Source organism: Natrix helvetica (genome assembly GCF_964273705.1).
Source record: "Natrix helvetica genome assembly, chromosome: 2".
NCBI classification, from domain to species: domain Eukaryota; kingdom Metazoa; phylum Chordata; class Lepidosauria; order Squamata; family Natricidae; genus Natrix; species Natrix helvetica.
The window spans coordinates 79024821-79048631 of NC_138552.1; the positions used below are offsets into that span (position 1 = coordinate 79024821).

At 36.6% G+C, this 23811-nt stretch overlaps 1 protein-coding gene across 4 annotated transcripts in view; it reads right to left on the reverse strand.

The window, feature by feature from the left end:
* The window catches only part of PTPRD (protein tyrosine phosphatase receptor type D), a 1361199-nt gene extending 1342588 nt beyond the window's left edge, over positions 1-18611 (reverse strand). For 2 of the 4 annotated variants that reach the window (XM_081945775.1, XM_081945774.1), the window contains exons 1-2: positions 18308-18610; positions 17889-17999 (exon numbers count right to left, since the gene is read on the reverse strand). The gene's annotated coding sequence lies outside the window, so the exon portion shown is untranslated. Of the gene's footprint in view, positions 1-17888; positions 18000-18307 lie in introns of all 4 variants that reach the window. The other 2 variants (XM_081945773.1, XM_081945777.1) reach the window with 2 other exon arrangements.
* Positions 18612-23811: the final 5200 nt, after the last annotated feature.

Sequence of the window (23811 nt, forward strand, 5' to 3'; positions counted from 1 at the left end):
TAAGACATATTTTCAAGGGTTTCCTAAAAGCCCATATAGCTGGGGACAAATCTTGTGTCGAGGATGTTCCAATGGGCAGATGCTCCTGCAGAAAAGGTTTTCATTCTGGGTCCCCTCAAATGACACTGCTTAATGGATCAGACCAATTACACGATCCTTCTACCAGACCTGATAGGATGGGTAGCTATAACCAGGAATAAGTAGTTCCCTCAAATAATCCAACCCTCTGCCTTTTATAGCTTTGTGGGTCATTATCAACACCTGGAATTGAACCCAGAAGCAAATTGAAAACCAACACAGTATGCAAAGTATAGGTATAACTTGAGCTAATCTAAGAGTGCACTTAGTCATTATTTATTACATTTATATGCCACCCAGCTACTAATGATTCTGGGTGATTAACTGCTCATTCTGCTAGATTTTGCACAGACAGTAGTCTCTAGATACTCTTCAAGGGCAGCCTAATGCAGAGTGCATTACAGTAACTAGTGCTTTGAGATTTAAGAGTATAATCCCCTGTTCCAGGAACAGGCCAACTGATGCACACACCCAAAATTATAGAAAGACTCTCCTGCCCATAATGCTATCTGCTAATTCAGCAGGCGTTCCAGATTGTTCATGGAGTCTGTTTGGGGCAGTGCTACTCCCTCCAATTTCAAAGATGGTAAATTCCCAGACCCAGTCACTCGTTTTTACCAGGACTGAACTGAACCTTGCAAATAATTTAGTACATGCATATCTAGAATGTCAAGAAAGAAAACAAAAGATAAACATCTGTATCAAAAACAAGCAAAGACATATGCCTTTCACAGAGCTATTCTTTGTGAGGCATGGCTTCTCCTTTTCATTGTATAGTATAAAAAGTTTCTATTCCATGGGTATTGCATTTTTCCATAAACTAATGCTCAAATTCATTATAAAGCACTGCAATATCTAGTTAATCTGTTCACTTGTTCTGCCAATCGTTGTGATATATCTTCTTCATTTTTTACCCCAATGAGATATAGACCAAGTGACCAAAAAACCCTGATGTTTTATTCTCGATCAATTCTTTGAATCTTTTATTCTGGCAGAGCTCATTACTAATATGCAAGCAAATACTCTGCATATCCTCATATCCCAATTTAGGAATCTACTGTTCACACTCCCCTAATTATAAATAACAACCCTGGAGAATGTGGGTGAAGTGCCAATCATTTACAATGCTTACTTCTTGTGCCACAAGAGAGAAATAGCAGTGTGATAAAATGTTTAATGGGAAAAAAGGAATTATTTTAATGTGTTTACTTATGTTTATGTCAACTTTCCCAAAGGCATTTTGTATATTAACAAGAATACTTCTAAAATTATATGAAAACTGCAGCTTTAACTGTAAGATATCATATAGAAGCCTCAGAATAAGGCAAATAATAGCCTAAACAATAATTTTGAGAAAAGATTCATTAAGCGAACCACATACTGAGAAGAAATGTTTGATATTTATTTATTTGATATTAGTATCCTCAAATACATGACTCTGGATGTTTTTCAGCAATTAAAAACAATATAAAAAACAAAAAAGATAGAAAATGTATAAAAACCATTATATATGGTTTAAGAGAGAGAGAGACAGAGAGAGACAGAGACAGACAGACAGAGAGATAGATTGATTTCGGATCACAATATGTAAAACTCAGCTAACGGTGGGCACACAAACTAGTATCTTATTCACTTTAAAACACCTGCAACTAATTCCTGAAACCCTCTTCAACTTCATTGCATTACTCATTCAATTCCAGATCACCTACAGATTACACACATTATTTGCAACCTTATAACAAAAAATCTTGAAATGATGTCAAACCCACCTACAATATTAAATGAAAATCAATTACAATGCAAATAGATGGATAGATTTATTTGGATGCATATAGATTCAATTGGATTTTCCTGATACAGTTAATGTGTTGACAATACATTAATAATCATTTTTTTAAATACTTTTTTTTTTACTTCACTTGAAGGAAACTTTGTTAAAGCCACTGATTATTCAAGTAAAAATCTGGATGTAGATTATCTGAAGTAATAAGGAAAATGCAGCACAGCAGCACAGATAAAGAAAATAACTAACTAAAATGAAAAAAGAGACCCAGTTTGGCATAATGGTTAAGGCACCAGTTAGAAACCAGAGAGTTGTAGCCCTGCTTTAGACACAAAGCCAGTCGCTCTCTTTCAACAGAGTGTTGCAATGGCGAACTACTTCCAAAAAATCTTGTCAAGAAAAAAGCAGACATTAGTCCAGTCCATCATCATTATCATTATTATATACTCTATTCATTAAACATGAACCTCAGTCAACTGGACATTCAAAAATACATCACAAATATCATTTGGTGCTAATGGTTGATACAGGTTGCTGCCATATCAAAATTCTTGGACATGGTACCAAGTGCCCCAATGACAATGGGTATCACTGATGATGATGATGATGATGATGATGATGATGATGATGATGATGATGATGATATACTTTATTCATAAACATGAAACTCAACCAACTGAACATTCAAAAATGCATTACAAATACCTTGTGACTGGTGCTAATGGTTGATACGGTTTGATATGTCCTAGGTATCAACCATTATTATTATTATTATTATTATTATTATTATTATTATTATTATTATTATTATTATTATTATTATTATTATTATTATTATTGTGGTTATGATTATGATTATTTAATTTAAGTAATACAGTACAAGCATTTCACAATTTATCTTACACATAATCATCAACTAAGTAGAGAATTATTATTCTAATGCACAACTACGTGCCGGGTATAGTATATACAGTATTTAAAATCATAAATTGAAATAAGTTAAAAGTACAACTGCTAGAAATATTTGTATTTTGTATGTACAAGTATAATGGCAAGCATAATGATAACATGGAAACAAGATTCACCTTGACCTATATTCCAAACATTTTCAATGCACAGAGAGTATTTCATAATTTATCTTGTTTGTAGTGTGTGCAAACTAATGTTCATTTAACTGTCAATAAAAGATACTTAACCAAAATCATTTTGATCCACTGATGTTTTAACTATGTATTTACCTTTAACATGACTGTATTTACTCTAATTCTTCCATAACAGCACAGGGAAAGCTTCTTTCATCAAAAGAGGATGTCTCAGGCTATAGACATGTGAAAAAGTATATCCCCGTGTAAACATATTTTTCTTTTTTTAACGTATCAGTTTTTTGTCTTCATTCAAACAACATTTAAAGGATAAAGGTGATGTAAATTAATACAATCTAAGAAGACCACTTGGCAACTCATTTATTCAACAACAAATTAATAAATATTTCTTTCTGTATAAAAGAATTATTGGGCTTGGCTCTAGATGTCAATATCTATTCATATTGCCCATATTGACAGATACAACCTCAATAAATATTTCTTATAACTATCTACTAGTTTCTGACATCGAGTGGCATTATTTCCCCCCCCCCCTTCTCCAATCCACCTTTTTTTCAGCTGTGTTATATTTCAGGAGTTTCTTGTATGCACAGCCTTTTTCAAATCAATATCAGCATCTTGGGATTTAGATCTGGGCTTTAACTTAACCATTCCAGAATCCTGCATATATAGCCATATGTAGTGGTGGGATTCAAATAAATGAATAACCGGTTCTCTGCCCTAATGACCGGCTAGATAGGTGTGGCCGGGTGGGCGTGGCCAGGGTGGGCATGACAGGACTCAACCTCCTACAACACTTTGCCAGCCAAAATGGGGCACAGGGGTTAATTACAAAATGTGGACTTTGTGTTTTGACATCCAGATCCAGAGAGCAAGGGGTGTGAACTGCACAGAAAATGCACTTTTGTTTGGTTATGAAGAAATAGCCCCAAAGTCAGATGTACACTAAATGTAGACTGACTTTTAGCTACACACTTCCCCAGCAAACAGCACATTTTGAAGTTCCAGGTAAAGAGGATTCATTTCAGGATGAGTAACCACAGTTTGCATTTTTGAGGTTCCTAAAGGAATGCTGGGAAACTCTGCATTTTAAAGAACATTTGAGGGAGGGGTGCAGTATAGCCCTTCTCTGCCTGAGCCTGTAGAGACCCGACACCAATCAAAACACTTTTTTGTGAAGAAACTGATCAACACTGACAGGGTAAGCCACTAGCATATGAAAATAAGAACGAACTCCACTCCTTTCCAGTACTGAGGATGTTATCTAGTTTGATAATGAAACATCTGCAAGAAAACCATCAAGCTCAGAGCGCACCAAGGAATCCACAGCTCAACCCTGAGCTACATATATTCTCTTCTATCAATAAACACTTTTTGATTAGAGGGACTCAGAACCTGCATTATAGGAGATGGCTCCCAGTGGATTTCATTCTAAATTTTGATATGATTTCTATAAATAAGTTATGTAGAATTGTAATGGCTGAGTATTTGATCCTTCATACATAATAATAATAATAATAATAATAATAATAATAATAATAATAATAATAATAATAATAATAATAATAATAATAATAATAATAATAATAATAATAATAATAATAATAAACAGATTAGAAAAAAGAAAAGGCTCAGGAAAGAAAAAGAGTAAACGTATAAGAAAGAAAGAGGAAAAGAAGGAAAACTGAAAAAGAATGACTTCCAACTTTCTTTGGTACAGTTGTAAGTAAAAATATATATCAAACTCTTACTCTAAGATTAACATTTGTCTACATTATTTCCATAATCCCTTATTTAACCATCAAAGCCCAGATCAATTGTTAACTTCAGTTTCTCACAAAAAGTCCAGTAATGGTTCATATTGCTTTAATCACTAATTGTTAATGAAACCACAACTGATTTATTTAATTGTACCAAACTCTAAATAAAACAGGAATGGAAAATCCTAAAGTCTAGTGTAGACCCATGATTTTCAACTTTGACAACTTTAAGGTACATGGACTTCAATTCCCAGAATTCCCCAGGCAGCATGAAGTTCACCCATCTTAAACTTGCCAAGACTGAAAAACACTGTTCTACAGATAGGGATTTTTCCATTCGTCTTTTACTGGTTCCTACTTACTTATGAGCAATCATAATGCAAAATCCCCATTCCCAACTCATCCCACAGTAATGATAATGGAAAATCCCTATTCCCAACTCACCCCACAGTAATGATCATTCAAAATCCCCATTTTCAATTCACCCTAGAGCAGGAGTTTGGGGCCTGGAAGGCCTCCTGCACCACCCTGGAAGCCAAAACGGGCATGTGGAGGGACCAATGTTCCCTCTAATTTTTTTTCAGTGTGAGTGGAAAAGTATAGTGTTTGAGCAGCACATTTTCATGCCTGAGCACCTGAATTTTTTTCATAGATGTCACCCAAGACAACAACGAAATCAGTGTTATTTGAAACTCAATTCTACCATGTAAATATCCATTAAGTAAAGAAATCTCCCTATAAAGGTAGTCCTCAATCTACGGCCATAATTGAGCCCAAAGTTTCTATTGCTAAATGAGACATTTGTTAAGTGAGCTTTGCCCCATTTTACAACCTTTCTTGCTACATACAGTTAAGTGAATCACTGTGGTTAAATCAGTAACCTGGTTGTTAAGTCAATCTGACTTTCCTACTGACTTTGCTTGGCAGAAGGTTGCAAAAGGTGACCCTAGGACACTGCAACCATCATAAATATGAGGCAGTTGCCAAATATCCAAATTTTGATCATGTGGCCATGGGGATGCTGCAATGATCATAAGTGTGAAAAACAGCCGTAAGTCACTTTTTTCAGTGCTGAGGTAACTTTAGTCATTAAGTGAACTGTTGTAAGTTGAGGACTACTTGTATTCAAGTTCAATGGATGACTCTCTATGGGAAAAGAATCAAAACTTCCCTCTATCCACATTTTCCATACTATGAATTACTTTATATGCTTTATACTTTTACCCTTACTATCCAATAGTCTGCACTGGAAAACACTATTTTTCCATCAGCGCAAAACTTTCCTAAACAAGGTTAATTTTCCGGATTTTGAGTTTCTGGTCTAGGTGGACCAAGAAGCCTGTTTTCTTTTTCTTTTCGAGCAACAGTAATTATAGGGAATATTCTTTGCAACCAAATTCAGTTCTTCTGAACTGCTGTGAATATCCTAGATCTTAGAAGTTTTTTTTTAAAAAAAATAATAATAATTAAATACTCTTTGTTTACCTTTTAAGAACAAAGACGGAAAGATTCTATATCTGGAAAAATGTTTCATATTTTATCCATGGAGGGTTTTTTTTTTTTTTTTTGCCTTTTGAACCACTTTGCTGTTGCAAGACAAAGGAAGAAAGTGGGTAATAGGTCATGTTTGAGGAAATCCATAATATTTTATTAAACAGAAAGAGATTTTCAAATAACTATTTCCCTGGAAGCTGCATATACAGATATCACTGTTTTCCCAGGCTTCAGAGAAACCGTATTTTAGTTGTAATGTCACACATAATTATACTAATCCTATTCTTTCATATCAGACCTATCTCCATGCCCAGAAACCAGATCTACACTATAGAAAGAGATACATCTTCTCAAAGCAAAGTAGAAGAAGAGTGTAAGTTAGTCAACATCACAGAATTAAAAATCTTTCATACAGTTTCCTATGTTTAATGAATCTTGCCACAGGGATGGACCACAACTCCACAGATAAAAGGGGGGGAGGGAATACAAAGCAACAAGCAAGAACTAAAAATAGACTTCAGAAAGTTACTCACATACTTCATTGACTACAGTCTGTGCTGGCACAGTGGTTAGAATGCATTACTCCAAGTTAACTCTGCTCATAGCCAGGACTTCAATCCTGACTGGCCCAAGATTGACTCAGACTGTTGGGGCAATATGCAGACATTTGTAAATTGCTTATAGAGTGCTGTAAAGCACTGAGAAGCAATATATGTGCTATTGCTGTTCTTATGCGTATGTATGTATGTATGTATGTATGTATGTATGTATGTATACAAATATTGTATGTGTGTGCAAACACTGTACATACGTCAGGAAGGGCATCTAGCCAGTAAATGCTCAGCTCCATTCAGTCACCCCAAGTCCACCCTGATAAAAGGGATCACAGGTTTGTTAAAAAGAAAAAAAATGTCTCTGTTTGCCTGTGTGTGCACATGCTCCATATACTTTTGCAGTACAGTGCAAGTTTTAGGCAGTTGTGCAAAAATGCACAACTAAGTTAAGAATAGGTTCAGAAATATAAATGTTAATAATGTATTTTTATTAATTAACAAAATGGAAAGTAAATGAACAGAATAGAAATCTAAATCAAATCAATACATGGGGTAACCCACTCTTTGCCTTCAAAACAGCATCAATTCTTATACTTGCACAAAGGCAAGCATTTGGTAGGATTAGAGTCAGGCATATGATTAACCAATTATACCAAGCAGTGGTTAATGATCCTCAATTTCATATGTAGGATGAAACACAGACATTAACTGAAACAGAAACACTTGTGTCCGAGGCTTAAAGCTGAAGGAGGCACAGCCAGACTCTGCTACTTAGGTGATGTTATGGAAGACAGTTTCATGTCACAGGTGATGCACCATGGCAAAACTAAAAACAGGTACAAGACAAAAGGTAGTTATATCGAAAGGTCTATCCCAGGAAAAGATTTCAAAGCAGACTGGGATTTCAAGATGTGCTGTTCAAGCTCTTTTGAAGAAGCACAAAGAACAAGCAACATGGAGGACCAAAGATGCAGTGGTTGGCCAAGGAAACCTAATGCAGGAAATAAAAGAGACGTTATGCTCATTTTCCTTCAATATCTGAAGATGTTCATCAGTGCCAACAGCACAGAACTGGTGGAAACCAGTGGGACCCAGGTATACCCATTCACTGTCCAGATAAGTCTAGCCAGAAGTGGTCTTCATGGAAGATATGCTGCCTCTGATGTGGAAACAAGGCTAAATGACTTAATTGTACACATAAACATTGGAACTGGGATGTAGAAAAATGGCAGCAAATGCTCTGGACTGATGAGTCAAAATATGAAATATTTCGCTGTTAGCAGGAAACAGATTGTTCGCTGAAGGGCTAGAAAGCATACAGTCTGCAGGTAACAGTGGAGCATGGTGGAAGTTTCTTGCATGTTTGGGACTGCATTTCTGCAAATGGAGCTAGGATCAATGGTGTCCTCAATGCTTAGAAATACCAGCAGATATTATCTATCATATCATATCCATCAGGGAGGTGGTTGATTGGCCCAAATTCATTCTTCAGGAGGACAATTCCAAACATACAGCCAATGTCATTCAGAACTCTCTTCAGTGTAAAGAAAAACAAGGAGTCCAGCAGTGATGGTTTGGTCCCACAGAGTCCTGATCTCAACATCATCGAATCTGTTTAGATTACATGAAGAGACAGAAAGACTTGAAGAACTCTACATCCATAGATCTGTGGTTAGTCCTTCAAGATGTTTGGAACAACCTTGAAGGAACCTTGCCAAGTTCCTTAAAAAATTGTGCGTAAGTGTTTCTAGAAAAACTGATACTATTTTGAAGGCAAAAGGTGGCCACTCCTAATATCAATTTGATTTGGATTTCTCTTCTCTTCATTTACTTTCTATTTTATTAATTGATAAAAATAAACTATTAGTACATCTATTTCTGAAAGCATACTTCATTTACAGCATTTTGCTACAACTGCCTAAAACCTTTGCAGAGTATACTATTGTTACATATCCTCTGTACCATGAATCTTTGTATTTGAATTATCTTAGAAGTATTAAAATAAATCCCTGGTATAGCATAAGATTAAGGTGAACAATGTTGAAGACTATTAAAGCGACTTGATAACATAGTAGTTAGAATGCAGCCCTTTGATGAGACCTGGGTTCAAAGCATGGCTGGTAGCAAATTTACCAGTAGGGATCCTGCATAACATTTCACTTGCTTACCTTGGACATCAGAGTGACATAACCTAAGACAGTGGTGCCAGATTGGATGTTGCCCTAATGAACAAGATCCCTGGGAAACCAGGAAAATCTTATGATAAACCATACATGGACCAAGGCAGGAGAATCTGGAATTGATTGAATGCTACTACAACAGTAGACCTAATGAGATGGGATATATGAAATGTATGAGGCAACTTTGGATGGACAGATGGTCTTTATCCACACTAACTGAAAAACAGCTGATCAGATAAAGAATTTTAGGAAGTACGTACCAAATGGATCAGGCAGATAAAAGTGGCAGTGAGATTTTTATGCCTTCAGATTTTCAAGATTCCATTAATATAGCCTAACAATTCTAAGTCAGAATTAGTTCATCTAAGCCTGCTTCCTGTCTGGTTTACCAGACACCTAGACACTGCTAAACAAAGGCTCACAGCACTGGCTAGCCGTCTAGGGGAATACGTTAGGGAAACAGAGGCCAAGAACATATATGGCCTGTTCTCCAAAAATAACCACCCAAGCTGTACTTCCAAGTGAACAATTATGCAACAGCATAGTTAATAGCAGAAACACCAGCATCAGAAACTGAATGGGAGAAAGAGAAAACATCTAACACCAGTACAAAGTTTCTGTAGGATCTGACAGCAAACCACAACAATCTTCCAGAACAGGAACCAGTTGCCATGACATGGTAGACATCCAACAGCAGGTCAAGAATAAGAAGCACTTGACCAGACATAATCTATACCTACTGGCTAAAGAAACTAACAGCAGTGTATGAACACCCAACAGTTCAGATTAACCAGGTGCTAGCAGCAGGTACTCATTCAGGCTGGCTAATGAAGGGCAGTACTAATCATAAAAGACCACATAAGAGAACATGACCAGCCACCTCCCAACCAAAAACCTGCATCCCAACAATATGGAAAATGCTATCATGAATCATAGCCACCAAGATACAGGACCATATAGGCCAGTACATGAGCAGCACCCAGAAAAGCACTAGAGCAACAGAGATTCAAAATACCAGTTGCTCCATCAATAAAGTAGTCACCCAAGACTCTAGGTCTAGATAGACCAATCTAAGCATAACCTTATTACAGGAATGTCTAAAATTCAATGCCACACACATGGATCTGTGAATGACAACAGGATGCTAAATACTTCCTCAAGAACTTGATAGTACTGTGGAAGACAACAATGGAAGTCAATTCAAGGCAGCTCAAATATTTGGCATCAAATGTGGCATATACTATGGTGATTCACTATCTCTGCTGCTGTTCTGCATAGACTTGAACCCCATTGGCCAGATAATCACAAGGAGAATCACAAGTTCAAGACAGCACTGATCACAGTAGCAGAAGAGCAAGCATATCCATAGAACTAGGGGTCTACCACACTAGACAGGACCCAATGTGTAGAAATGAAGAGAGGCCTCAGAGACAGTCTGCAGGCTGTAAGATGAAGGCGGGAACAACATGTACTGAACTATACAACCAAGTAGCTTGCATTATATGTAGGAACATCTGTACAATGTATGGGCTAGACTCTCTCAAGTCCATATGGGAAATTCCACGGAAGGTTGAGAAGAATAACTAAGATTTTGTTGGACTTCCTGATTCAGATGGACAGGTACTGGCCAATCAATCAGACATCATAGTAGTATATAAGGACCAGACAGCAATGATGATTAATAGTGCCAAGTGACAGCAACATTTGGAAAAAGGATTAACAAAAGTTGGAGAAGTATCACGGCCTAAATGAGGAATAAAGAGGATGGATACAGAAAGTAAGCCACAGTTGTCCCAGTGTTGGTAATTAGCATTTGGGACTTTGATTCCTAAACTGGGAGAATGGTTCCAACAGGTCCTAGGAACATAAAAGCTCTCTTGCCCAGAACCATGCAGCGCTAGAAACAGCTAAGATAATGCACAAAACCATCAAACTCCCAGGCTTCCAGTAGAGGACCTGAGATTGAATGAAACACATGCCACCTATTGGTGAGAAGGAAATTTTCTTTTAAACTATATATCCTAATACACTTTATATTTGTACTTTATTTTTGAACCCCTGGAAGAACACTGAAATAATCAGGTCCTGGTATAAGATTGAGCAATGTTTAAGAGTATGATTTGTTTTAAAGTAAAACTGGCAAGGTTTCTCCATATTATCAGGGGTAATTATTTTATAATGGTTACAGTGATTACAGAAAACAATTTGTAAAAAAAAATCAGTTTGAAGTCATTAAGCTTTGGTATTTTTCCACTTGAATAAAATGCTCCTATTCTCAAAGGAGAGACTCTATTTTCAGTAAGAAATCTGAGGTTGAAACTATTATACAAACATGTCCTAAAATAAGTCAAAATATATTTAAAATGAAATAAATATGCTGGTTTTGCAAAGAGATTATCTTGGGAAAGGGAGACAAAGATTGCAAATAATGAACATCAGAAATATTTAGTATAATTAATATGCTTGGTAAACAACACTGTCAATTTTTTCCTTGCACGTCCACTCAGTTTATATTGCTTGTCAATGGCATGACAGTACTTGCTACCAAAAATGTTTTGCTTATACCTAAACAGTAATTTGAACAATGAGAAAAGAATTGGAAGCATTTTGCCATATGAAAAGGTGTCTTTTTGAATTAGCTGCTTTGTACATCAGAAGGAATGAATTTGTATTATAACTGCTATTTAAGCAACAATTAAGTCAATGCAAAATTGAGAAAATATTCATATAAAGATCAAGACCAACAAAATTATGTGAAAAGGACAATCAAATGAATAAGCAATATGTTCACTCTGCTGCAGTGGTTATCCCATCAGTGAAAAATATAGGGACTACTAATGTTGACATAAAGTAACCTTTTTCATAGGCTTACAAACTGTTCCTCCTTATATTCAGTGAAGCAGGTAGAGATGAAAAAAATATAAAAATAAACCACCTAGTCATCTGTCAATATTCCTCAACCCCTATAAAGCAGTACTTCAATCTGATTAACTTCTCACCTCAAAATGAGGTATCTTAGAATGCTTCCTAACACTTATTCTATGAGTTTTACTGAGTTGCAAATAGCTTTGTCTTATATTTGCTTTGAGTTGTTCTTAAAACCTTTATGTGGACTACATAACACTGCAAATCCAGTATTGAAAATAATTAAGCTTTAATATGTGCTTTTAAAGCTGCCAGCATAAAGGCCATTACAACTCAAAAGATATAATACAGACAATGAAATACATGCAATGACAATATCACTATGAGGTTCTGTCATTATTAAAAATGTACATGCTAAATAGGAAGCAATATAATCATTCTCTATTTAAATGAACCTTCATGTAACTTGTTATTAATTTCATGAAAATTCATTATTTGATGATAGGCAAAGAAAATGAGGAAATATGTGTAGACTGACAATTATGATACAAACAGAGATAAATATATAATATATAAGTATATAATCTCTCTCTCTCTCAAGCTGGCTTGATAGGCTGCTTTTTAAGTGTTATTTTTAAGGCTTACTAAATAAAGATTTTTTTAAAAAAAACAGATATCCTTCCCTAACCTAGATTTAATCCTACTACAAATTATCAAATTATCAGCATTATGGCCTTTGGCATGACATTCCACTTGAAAATGTAAATGGTTTTGTTTTCCTTCAATAGAGTAACAAACCAGATCACAGAGGAAATTACACATGTGTCTGTGCTTTTGTGTGTGTCTGTATGTTATTTCAGAAGTATTAAGAATGCAAAGTTAGGTTATCAGTTCTGTGCTTAATTTATTTAGAACTTCATTTTCAAAGAAAATGTTGCTGAATTAGCCTTTGTAAAATTGTGAACCCATATTACGTGACTGAAGCCTATATTTTATTATATATATATATATATATATATATATATATATATATATATATATATATATATATATATATATATATATATATATATATATATATATATATATATATATATATATATATATTCATTTATTTAACTAAATGTGTATTTATTTCTTTAACTAAATAACACTGTTTTAACATTTGAAGTTTTATATAGTTCATTATTTCAAATAATCACTGAAAATTATATTGTAAAAGTAATAAATAGTTATATTTCTTCATATTTTATTGATGTAATGTCAATCACATTGTTTTCATTTATTGTCTAATATGTACTGGCTTGTTCTTTCAAAAAATATGATATGATGTAAAAATTATACTACTTTAATGTTGTTATCAATTCATTGTTAGTTCTGATTTATAGTAGCTGGGTCAGTTACTGTTCATTATTTTTTTATTGTTGGACAATACCTGAATACAAACATCTAGGTAATCCTAAAAAGAAGAATAAAGTTCATAGAGTGATTATCAATGGATAATATATAGCTAACACGCACTCTGCACATTGTGCATTTCAACAATGTATCCATCTTGAATATTGTATCTCATATGACTATTATGACTTTTGTATTAATTTAATTTCAGAAAGAAATTTTGAGATCCATTGCAAATATTTCTAAGATAACATCAAGCTTATATACTATCACATATAATTCAATTATACTGGTTTATATATGCAGAAATTATATTAATGGAACAGGGTTTTCTCCCAATTTTAATTTTCAAGATGCAAAATATAGGCAAAAAAAGGGTTTAAAGGGTTTAATAGGTGAATTTAATTTAGTAAATACCAACTATCTTGTTGAAACTAAACATTTGCACATCAGTCTAAACTGTGGTACCCTGTTTTATACGTACATCTGGAAATTACACATTGGTAAATAAAAACACAAACATCACATTTTAAAATATTGTCTTAGCATGTATATAGCATGTATATTCACATATAATATAACATAACATTTTATGATAGCATTAATTAGTAGATAGCAGATACTCTAACTATTCAAGATATTATATTTATCTTCTTGTATTTTTCTGGTCTTGTTCTCTTTAAGTATCTACATTAATCAGTTGGTTTTTGGCATGAACATATAGAGAATTATGCAATACATAAAGAAATACAATTCATTTTCTACAAGTTCTAGCAAAGTAGGCCAATATATGTAATTTCTGGGCAGAACAAAAGTATCTGAGTCCTTCTGTAAAAAAAAATGCTTTTTTGGAGAAACATATTCTAAAACATATGTCAGGATGATGTTTGACAAACTTTATTAAGATTATTTTTTATCATTTGAATAGTATGGAGTAAAAATTTAGATAGCTCTATATTCACTGTATCCTTAGTGTGTGTGTGTGTGTGTGTGTGTATATATACTATAATATATATATATATGTATATATGTATGTATGTATGTATGTATGTATGTGATTATATATATATAATCACAGAGCAAGGATTGGGGAGATAAAGGGATATATTCTCAATCTGTCTTTCTATTATTAACCAGTTCTAAGAACTGGTAATTATAACAAAACTGTCTTGGCATTTATTATTATTTTCACTATGTCAGTTTGGTAAACTGCATTATTTTACTTCATTTATGGTTTATTCTAATAATAAATTAAACTAATGAATGTCAACCATATGTAATGACTTAACATATTTAAATCTTTGAGAGTATTTAAAATGTGAAAATATACTTTGTATGTTGTTTAGGAGGATATCAAAATTACTAGTAGATAAAATTGAAATGCAACTAAACTACCCTAACTGTAGGTAATCACTCTACATTCTAAGATTAATAATGTATGTTATGTGCCATATTCACAACTGAGCACCATGCTGGCCTACTTTTTACTCTTTGTTTATTCAGAGTGGGCAGAAGAATCGGTCAACCAGCGTTACTTTAGTTGCTTTGGTGAATTAAGTCCAAATTATTGAGTTTGTAAATCTCTATTTAAAAAAAAAAACCTTGTGTGCTACATAACAAGTTAAGAAAACAGTTTTTCCACCACTAATTGCAACTGTAAGCAAGAACCGGTAGACAGTACTTTATTAATCAGAAGTCTTATAGTAAGCACACGTTAGAGAAATTAATCATTCATCCCCTGCTGACTGCTTGTGTATTTCATCAGGCCATTATCTGATCTGAATAACAAGAACAATTGCATAATGAAATGCATTACTGCTGACACCAGCAATTTTATCCACTCCAAAAAGGTAAGTACTTCCCTAGCACAAAAGAGAAAGTTTTCCCTGACTGCAAATCTATTCCTTTTTCACTATCCCACAATGCATTTTATTATTCACTAGTTTCATACATTTTACATAATTATCAAAAGAGGGCCTTAAACATGATTGATTCAAGTATGCATTCTAGGGAAATTATATCAAGTCTTTTCCAGAGCATCCAAATCATTTTCAGAAACAGAGTTCACTATTCCCATTACAAAATAAACCAAAAAGTTAGCACAGAAAATTTCAGATGATTCATAACATATCCTTACCTATCCATCAATGTTTACACTTAAACAAACTAAGTCACCTTGCTCAATATTATGTAAATTGCCCAAGCATTTTTACTGGGATTTTTTGGAAATCTGATATTTTCATCTAATCTATGAAAATCTTCTGGAAAGTTACTTTCACTGGGGACAATAATTCTGTTATTGGGTATAAAGAGAGCTCTGTAGGTCCCAAAGCAAATGTCCCAAATGAAGCTTCCCAATGCTGACAGAACAGGAGAATCCGAGAGACCTGTCAAACAAGCTGTGACAGTTGAAGTCAGAAGGGATAAAGAGAGTATATGAGTTGCAAAAAGATGGATGAATGGCAGATGGCATCAAAGAGCTGAATCCATCTCTTTGCATATACTTTTCTCTTCATTCATTTACAAGCAGAATGAAGGAGAGTGAGAAGAGCAAGAGAATAGGAAGCAGCAATCACCAAGGCATGCCCCCAAGGCCTCCAAGAGCTTTATTTTCAGCACATGTTTATGCTGAGTCAATGACTGACTCATCAATAACTGTAGGGAAGAAGCATGGTATCAGCAACTGGGTGGTGGCCCTTCCTTCCTTCTTTCCCTCCCTCCCTCCCTCCCCACTCTTCCAGTACAACTTTTACTGGGACCCAATATCTGCAAAACTCCAGATGATCCACAGATGTAGCAACAAAGACATATGTGAAATTCACTTTGCTATTCTGATCATCCAGATATTTGCAACCCAAGCAAGGTAGCCCTATCCAGCTCACCAAGGGTTCTTGAAGCCCTGGGTCAAGGGAGACCCCACTGGAGTTCTCCTCATTTGGGCCTTCAATAAGGCTGTTTCCTCTGCCTTCCCTATATTTAAGTCACTGTTTGTTACATTTTGAACACTGTTAAATAACCTAGCCACAATCACCAGTGCTGCTATTTAAGTGTATTCAGCAACAAATGTCAAAATTGATTCCTCCTTCTTAGAACTTGCAACCTACCCCAACATTATATTCATGGGAGCAGAAGCCATTATCCCAAGTAATGTTTCTAATATTAATATGTTAAGCCAACTTTAATTGGAATAAGCACAGTATAAATATATCTTATTAGAAGGGTTAATAAAATAGCTGATCTTGCAAGAAATATTTCCATATTTCAATACAACAATTAGATATGATTTGTGAAAAAGCATCCATAATAAGATAGTACCCAGCCACCCTTGGCAGTTTAGGAACTATACACTTTTAAATACAATTAAAATGTATTCTCCCAATAGATGGAGAAAAAAATGAAGAAATCTAAATAACTTTGAACAATGAAGCAATGAGAATATTAATCACACCATATAATTGCTGATGTTGCTTCAGTCTTCATCTGAATTTCAGTTTCTAAGTTATAGATGGAAACATACTTGAATTTATGAATTTATATATTCTTGAAAACTCCAGTGTACAGTATATCAAATATATACCCTAGAGAATAATGGGAGAATATTAAAATCAAAATCCATTTGGCAATAAGAAATAACACTGAGATGTTATTGATTCAATCAATACATTCAAAACATACTGATTATTTCTACCAGAAAAGGTTTTATTACAATTTGAAATGCAGGGTGGTGGGTTTGGTTTTTTTTTGGGGGGGGGAGTGGTTATTTACTTTTTATTTATTTGGATTTACTATTTAATAATGTACTACTTCAATCTTTGATGATAAGAAATAAACAAGTATTAGTAACAGCATTCTTGTCCAAAGAATAATAATGCCCTTAAAACTTTTTTGTATGTACAGATCCTGATTAGGTTTTCTAATGCTGCATTGTTTCACTTTACTTTATGTCATTAAGTAGTTCATAATATTCATGGCCTAATCCCAATTCAGGTCCCCCAGAGTGCACTCTCGCTGTCTGCATCTTTCTCTATATGTGCACTCATACATACATACTCATATGTACATACAGAACCATGCATGCATACATTCTGTAAGAATCTTGTATCTTGTGCATGCACTGTGTCATCAATATATTGTTTAGATAGATAAAACAATGACAGCAAACAGGAAATATCATTGAAGAGAAGATTAGAGAATAGTGCTGAAATTAAGCAACTAACCCAAGCAGGAAATCCACAGTACTATTACTACTGTATATTATTCTGGCAGGCTGAAATGACAGCTAGTGCTACCTTTCCATTTTAAATCCTCTAGGTGTCTACTGAAGAACTGTTTTATGTAGCAAAGGAGAATCATTCTCCAATACATCCCAACTCGGAACATACTTCCACAACAGAAATAGTACTCTCAACTCTTCTACTCTAAAACACCCAGCATTTCAAAAAAAAAAAAAAATTAAAAGAAACTAATGCACTACAAAGCACATATACATACACCATCTCTCTCACACACACCCAAACAAAGCTTTTAGGTTAAACACGATTAAAGGTAGCCCTTGTCTTTTTCCATGTCTTCTAAAATTATAAGAGAAATGGATGTTGCAGCTTATGGGACAGACAGAAAGAAGCAGACTCTTCGGATTCAATAACAGCCTTGCAGAGCCAAAATCGACTTACTAAATGCAGCCAGCTCGGACCTCTCTGGAAATCTTAAAGAGTCTTCGCTTTCTGCTCCTGCCGGTCACGATCAAGAACAGTCCTCTTATTCCATAAAAGGCCACGAATGAACTGCAAAGAAAGACAACCACATGTCACAGATCCAGCAGGTTTGTTTTGGTGCTGAAGGAAGGTTGCAGACTGGGTGGAAGGGGGGGTAGAAGAAGGCGGCCAGCACGGCGATGTTTAAAAGTACTCTCCCTCCCTCTCTTTCTCTTCTCTCTCTTTTTTCTTCTTCTTCTTCTTCTCAGTCCTCTCCAAATTGCAAGGTGGGTGGGAGCTTTATCTCTTTGCCTCTCCCCCCCCTCGCCAATAATAAATAACTCAGTGGGGCGCGCGCGCCGTGCCCAATCGCGGCTCTATAGGGCTGAAGACGGTACCTGCAACTCTCTGACGCTGAAGCTGCCAGAGAGTAAAGTGTGCGGTGAGGAAGATAGAAGATTAGCACAATTTAAAAATTAAAAATAAAAAGAAAGCGAAGAGGAATAAAAGAACTAGGCGGGTTGTGGCAGTCGGACTCCTCGGTATAGCAATGGAATAATAACTAAAGAGCGATCGCTGGGGGTCCGGGGGAGAGCGAGGGAATCGGCGGCGGCGCTATCAAAGCGAACCTCCGCGAACACGCACGCCCCTCCCGCTGGCGAGGCGAGTGGGAAGCGAGGCGGTGGCAGCAAAAAAAGAAAAAAAAAAGTCTGCCTCCTGCAAGCGCAAACACTCGTCTCTGTGTTGCTCTCTCGGGCTCATCCCCACCGGCACCGAGCGCCGACAGCAAGAGCTTGCTGGAGACGGAGCTCTTCACACTCACCTGCATTTCCTTAACGAGCCACTTGATGGCTGGCAGTGCCCAAGCCGCTCTTTTTCTTTTGCGCGCGGGTGCTTTGCCTGGCCAAAACCCGCAGGGGAAAGGGAAGGGGAGGGGAGGCGGCGTATAAAATGTGAACGAGAACAGCGTACTGAGAGAGAAGGAGGGAAGCGGGAGCCAGTTCGGGAATACAAGGGGACCTTTCTGGTGGCGCTTCAACTCTTTTTAAGAAAACGGAGGGAAAGGGGGCGTTCAAGTGTGGAGATGGCTTGGAAGAAGAGGACCGGGTGGCGATTGTCTTCTTTGTGTCACCTCAGATGTCACTTTTAGTTCGCGCCACTCATGTTTTATTTTTATTTTTTTTCATACCGCTCACAGGACCCTGAATTTGGACGGGGGAGTTTATGATGCACCCATAAGGAAGACAAAATAAACACCACGATGTTTATGAACTTTTTTCCTAAGCCGCCCACCACGGAGTGTGGATTTCACGGCGTGCGCGCCACTCAAATTGTGAAGGGGAGAAAAAGAGGGGAGGGGGAGAGATTGCTTCTAATCTGACAGGTTCTCACCACTCCCTTCTTCTCGTGTGTGCGTGAATTCGGGATATCGTTTAAGCCTCCTACCAAAGTGTTTCTCTTTATTGTGCATTTTCCCCTCACGTTTTCCTCAAGGGAGAGGGGGTGTAGGAATTAACCACGTTTAACGAATGAGCCCCTTACTCTAGGCACACAAGCCACCAGTACAAAGCTGTCTTGATAAAAAATGGTGCCTCACAGTTTCCCCTCCTTTTTCTGTCGTCGTCCCTCCTCCCACCTACCCACTATCGCTTCCCAGTGTAAGTATAAGGGATTCCCGGCCTCTCTCGGAGGAGCAGCCTCCGAAGGGGGTGGGGGAAGGAGAAGGACAATTGCCGGGGAGCTTTGAGGGGCGTGCAGGGAGAAGGTCTACCCTCGCCCTTCGTCAAGAAGATGCTCCTTTGCCTCTTCAGCCTCTTGTACTCCGCGGCTTGATCCAGGGAAGCGGAGCCCACCCACCCCGCGTTTCCTCTTCCGTCTCCTGCTCTCCTGGCGCTACTTGTTGTCTTTTAAATAAAGATTTCACTCTGCCAAACCGCAGGAAGCTTTTAACAAGATGCAGCTGAGCGCGTCGATAGCCGACCTTCTCCTCCTCTCTGCCTCCCCCCCCCCCTAAAAAAACCATCCCCAACTCATCCTCTCCAGCCTTTTCGCCGTCCCGCCACCTCCCTCCGGCTGAATAAGCGGCTGAGGGAGAGGGGTGGGGGAGGACTCTTAAACGCTCGGAAGCCACTTAAGCCAGCTTCTTCATCCTTTCCTCTGAAGTCTGCCTGGAAGAAACAGACGAACTATTGCTGACCTGACGGGTGGCTGGGTGGTGTATGTGTGTGTGTGTGTGCGCGCGCGCGCGGTTTCCCCTGCTCGGAGACGAAGATGCCGTGAAGGAAACGGTTTTTGGTGGAGAAATGCTGAGGGAGGGAGAGCGAAAACGGTTCTCCTCGCTACCGTCAATTTGGAACCTCAGGAAAACCCGTCTAGCTTTCAAAAGAACGCCAAAGAGACCTCTCTGTTTAAGGTTCTCTTATTCAACAGTGAGCGCCCAGCCTTCAGAATACTCCCGAATCTAATCTGAAATCCCTGGGAGAGGTTGTTAGATCTTTCCAGGCAATAGAACAATATTAAAGCTTTAGGATCATTTCTAAATATAGGAAGGGAAGAATAACAGATCCATATGCTAGCATTCTTGAACGCTGATTTCCAAATCCGAAATTTCTAGTGCTTTCCTTGACCTGTGACTATAAGGTTAAAGATTCTAAAGCAGGAGTGTCAAACCTTGGCAAATTTCAGATTTATGGACCTCGAATCCCAGGGTTTCCCCAGCCAGCTGTGCTATGCTATACTGCCTGTGGAATTCTGGGACTTGAAGTCCACAAGTCTTAAATGTTACCAATGTTGGACATCCCTGCTCTAAAGTATTGTTGGTCTACAGGAATAATAACTGGATCAGAAAATATCTCCAAATGTTTAAGTTATGTGCTAAGTGTTTTGTGACCATTTGAATATTTATACATATTAAAACCTAGTGTATGAAAAAAACTATAATGTACTCCGGTTGGTGCTATAAGAAACATTTTGGTCTAAGTTGCCACTAGGGTGCTGTTCATGTTGCAGAAGAAATATATTTTATTCTTTGGAAGAGTGTTTATAAAGGATAATTAATTTTTCATTGAAATTTATAAAGTGTGCCATTATACAAATTGGGATCAAATTGGCAAGTTTTTGATTTTTTAAAAATGTACTTTGTTAAAAACTAAAACTATATCAGGCGTAAAATTAAACAAGTTGAGTCTTGGTTTAACCAGCCTTTTCAAACTAAAAGTCTGTTGTCCAATTATTTTGAAGCTAGATGCTTCTTTGCTCCCAGGTATAGTTAAGTTCCACTAAAGAGCTTGAAATTAAAAAAAAAATAGTAACAATTCATCAGACTTTCACAATTTACATGTCTGATATTTATGTACAATGAGATATTTGTCTTGTTTTCTATTTAAACTAGAAAAGCTAATATTGCAATTCAAACGTATTGTCTTTATAAAGAATAGGAATTATTTCCCTGCTTTTTTAATCTTACGCTGCAATATCCCTAGTCATGTTTTCTTATAAACTAATATATTAGACCTAAAATAAAGTTCTTAAGGGCATAAAGCTATTAGTTATTTATGTGCTTGTAAATGTCTGTAGGTATATATAGACTTCTGATTATGCGTGTAATTTCCAAGATCTTCTTTAAAGCGTGTTTGCATTGTTCAGGCTAGGTTTATTACATAAGGATCATGTTTTTTTCAGTTCTCATTTATAAAGTCTGTTGAATCATTGATGCAGACAATGTTATCCAAACTCGATATGAAAAACACTAATAAATACACAAAATAAGAATTACGTTTGCAAAATCCTAATCTGTTTCACTATTTGCAGCTGAGTGGGATTTCATTATTTATTTAGTAAATCTCTACTCCACTCATTTCACCAAGTGGCTCTGGGTGATTTACAACATCATAATGAAACCATATAAATATGTGAAGAAAAGCATAGATTAAAAACAGAATTAAAAACAGTTTAAAACTTACAAGTAAAGATAAAAATCAAGTTAAAAATGCTAAGAGGTTAGCAAGGCGGGGTGAGGGGTGTGCTCAGACCACCAGCCATTCCCAGGGCTGCGTTATACTTTTAGACCTTTATGTTAACACTGAGGTCTAAAACACAGAATTAATACTCTTGCAAAAGAGTGGGCACTCTCCACATCTCTAAGGGTAAGATGCTTCATAGGGCAGGGCAGCACTGAGAAGACTCTTCTCCTAGATCTGTGATGGCAAACCTATGGCACTCGTGCCAGAGGTGGCACATAGAGCCCTCTCTGTTGGTACGTGCACCATTACCAGCTGCTTTTCTGGTTTCCAGCGTATGCATGCATGCCAGCCAGTTGATCTTCATGCTTGCCGGAGCACCAGAAACCCAAAAGCTACGGTAGCTGGCTGGTCGCACGCATGCGAGCATTCCGGTTTGGGCACTCAGTGCCGAAAAGATTTGCAATCACTGTCCTAGATCTTGCCAGTCAGAACTCCTTGATGGACAGGATATGCAGCATCCCCTCTCTGCTTGACCAAGTGATATGGGTCAATTAATTGCAGTGAGATGGTTCCTCAGGTATCCTGGTCCCATACCATGAAGGGCTTTAAAGTTATTGACTAATACCTTGAATTGGACCCAGAACCAAACTGGCACCTAGTGCAACTTTATTAGCAAAGGTGTACTATCCAAGGGATGCCCAAAATAAAATATTCATGCCACTGCATTCTACACCAGTTGCAATTTCAGATACTCTTCAAGGTTTGCCCCATGTAAAATACATTTCAGTAGTCTATCTGGGAGGTGATAAAGACATGAGTGATTTATATTGCCTTTATACCATAAGATCTAAACAGCAAGCATATTCTGTCATAGATATACTGCACCTTTCTGAAATGTTAAACATATTATAAGGCACTTTTATGCCTAGTGGGTCTTCAAAAATTAACCAACATTACATTTTGGTATGATACTGTGAAGTTGCTCAAATCAACTGGAGAACTTATTTATTCAGAAATGGAAGAGAAGCAATATATCCTTACTTCTTCCTAACATAACTGCATGCTGTGCTGCTAAAGCAAGAGTGATTTGTGCACCTGCATTTTCAAATGACTCACAGTCCTGAATTTGCTGACTTAGTTACAATAAGCATTTCTTTGGGGGCTTACTTTGTCCTGTTTTCTTTTTGGCCTGTGCACCTTTGAAGTCAGATATTACATTTAATAAATAATGGAAATTAACTTAAAGCTGACAAAGAAAAATAAAGAGGACAAGAAGTAAGCAACACTGCTCTCTCTTTCATGCCTCCTGCTTGGCCCACATTACATACTAGTCTGAGTAATTATGTTACCCTTTTTAAAAACATGAAAATGTAAAGGAATAAAATGCTTTAATTTTTAGATTTCCAATTTACAGTATATGTAGTAAAGTGTGCTTATGAATATACTGTAATATTAGAGGAATAGCTTTCTTCATTTATATTGTATTTTTATTCTGCACTTTAGCTAAAAAGATCAGCTTACATAATCAGCAAAAATAGGAAGTCTGTATTTACAGGCGCACTAAGACAAAAGAAATGATGATGGAAAAATTCAATCTATAGTTTTTTTGTTCTTATTTTTTTGCAAATACATTTTAAGATTTAAGATTCTCTTAAGATTAGGCATGGTGGTGCAGTGGTTAGAGTGCAGTACTGCAGGCTATTTCTGCTGCCTGCGGCTGCCTACAATTTGACAGTTCAAATCTCACCAAGCTCAAGGTTGATTCAGTCTTCCAGCCTTCTGAGATGGGCAAAATGAGGACCCAAATTGTTGGGGGACAATATGCTGACTCTGTGAACTGATTAGAGAGGGCTGTAAAGCACTGTAAAGTGGTATATAAGTCTAAGTGCTGTTGCTATTTACCAAGAATTAAATTCCTCTGTGTTCAATGAAACTTGCTT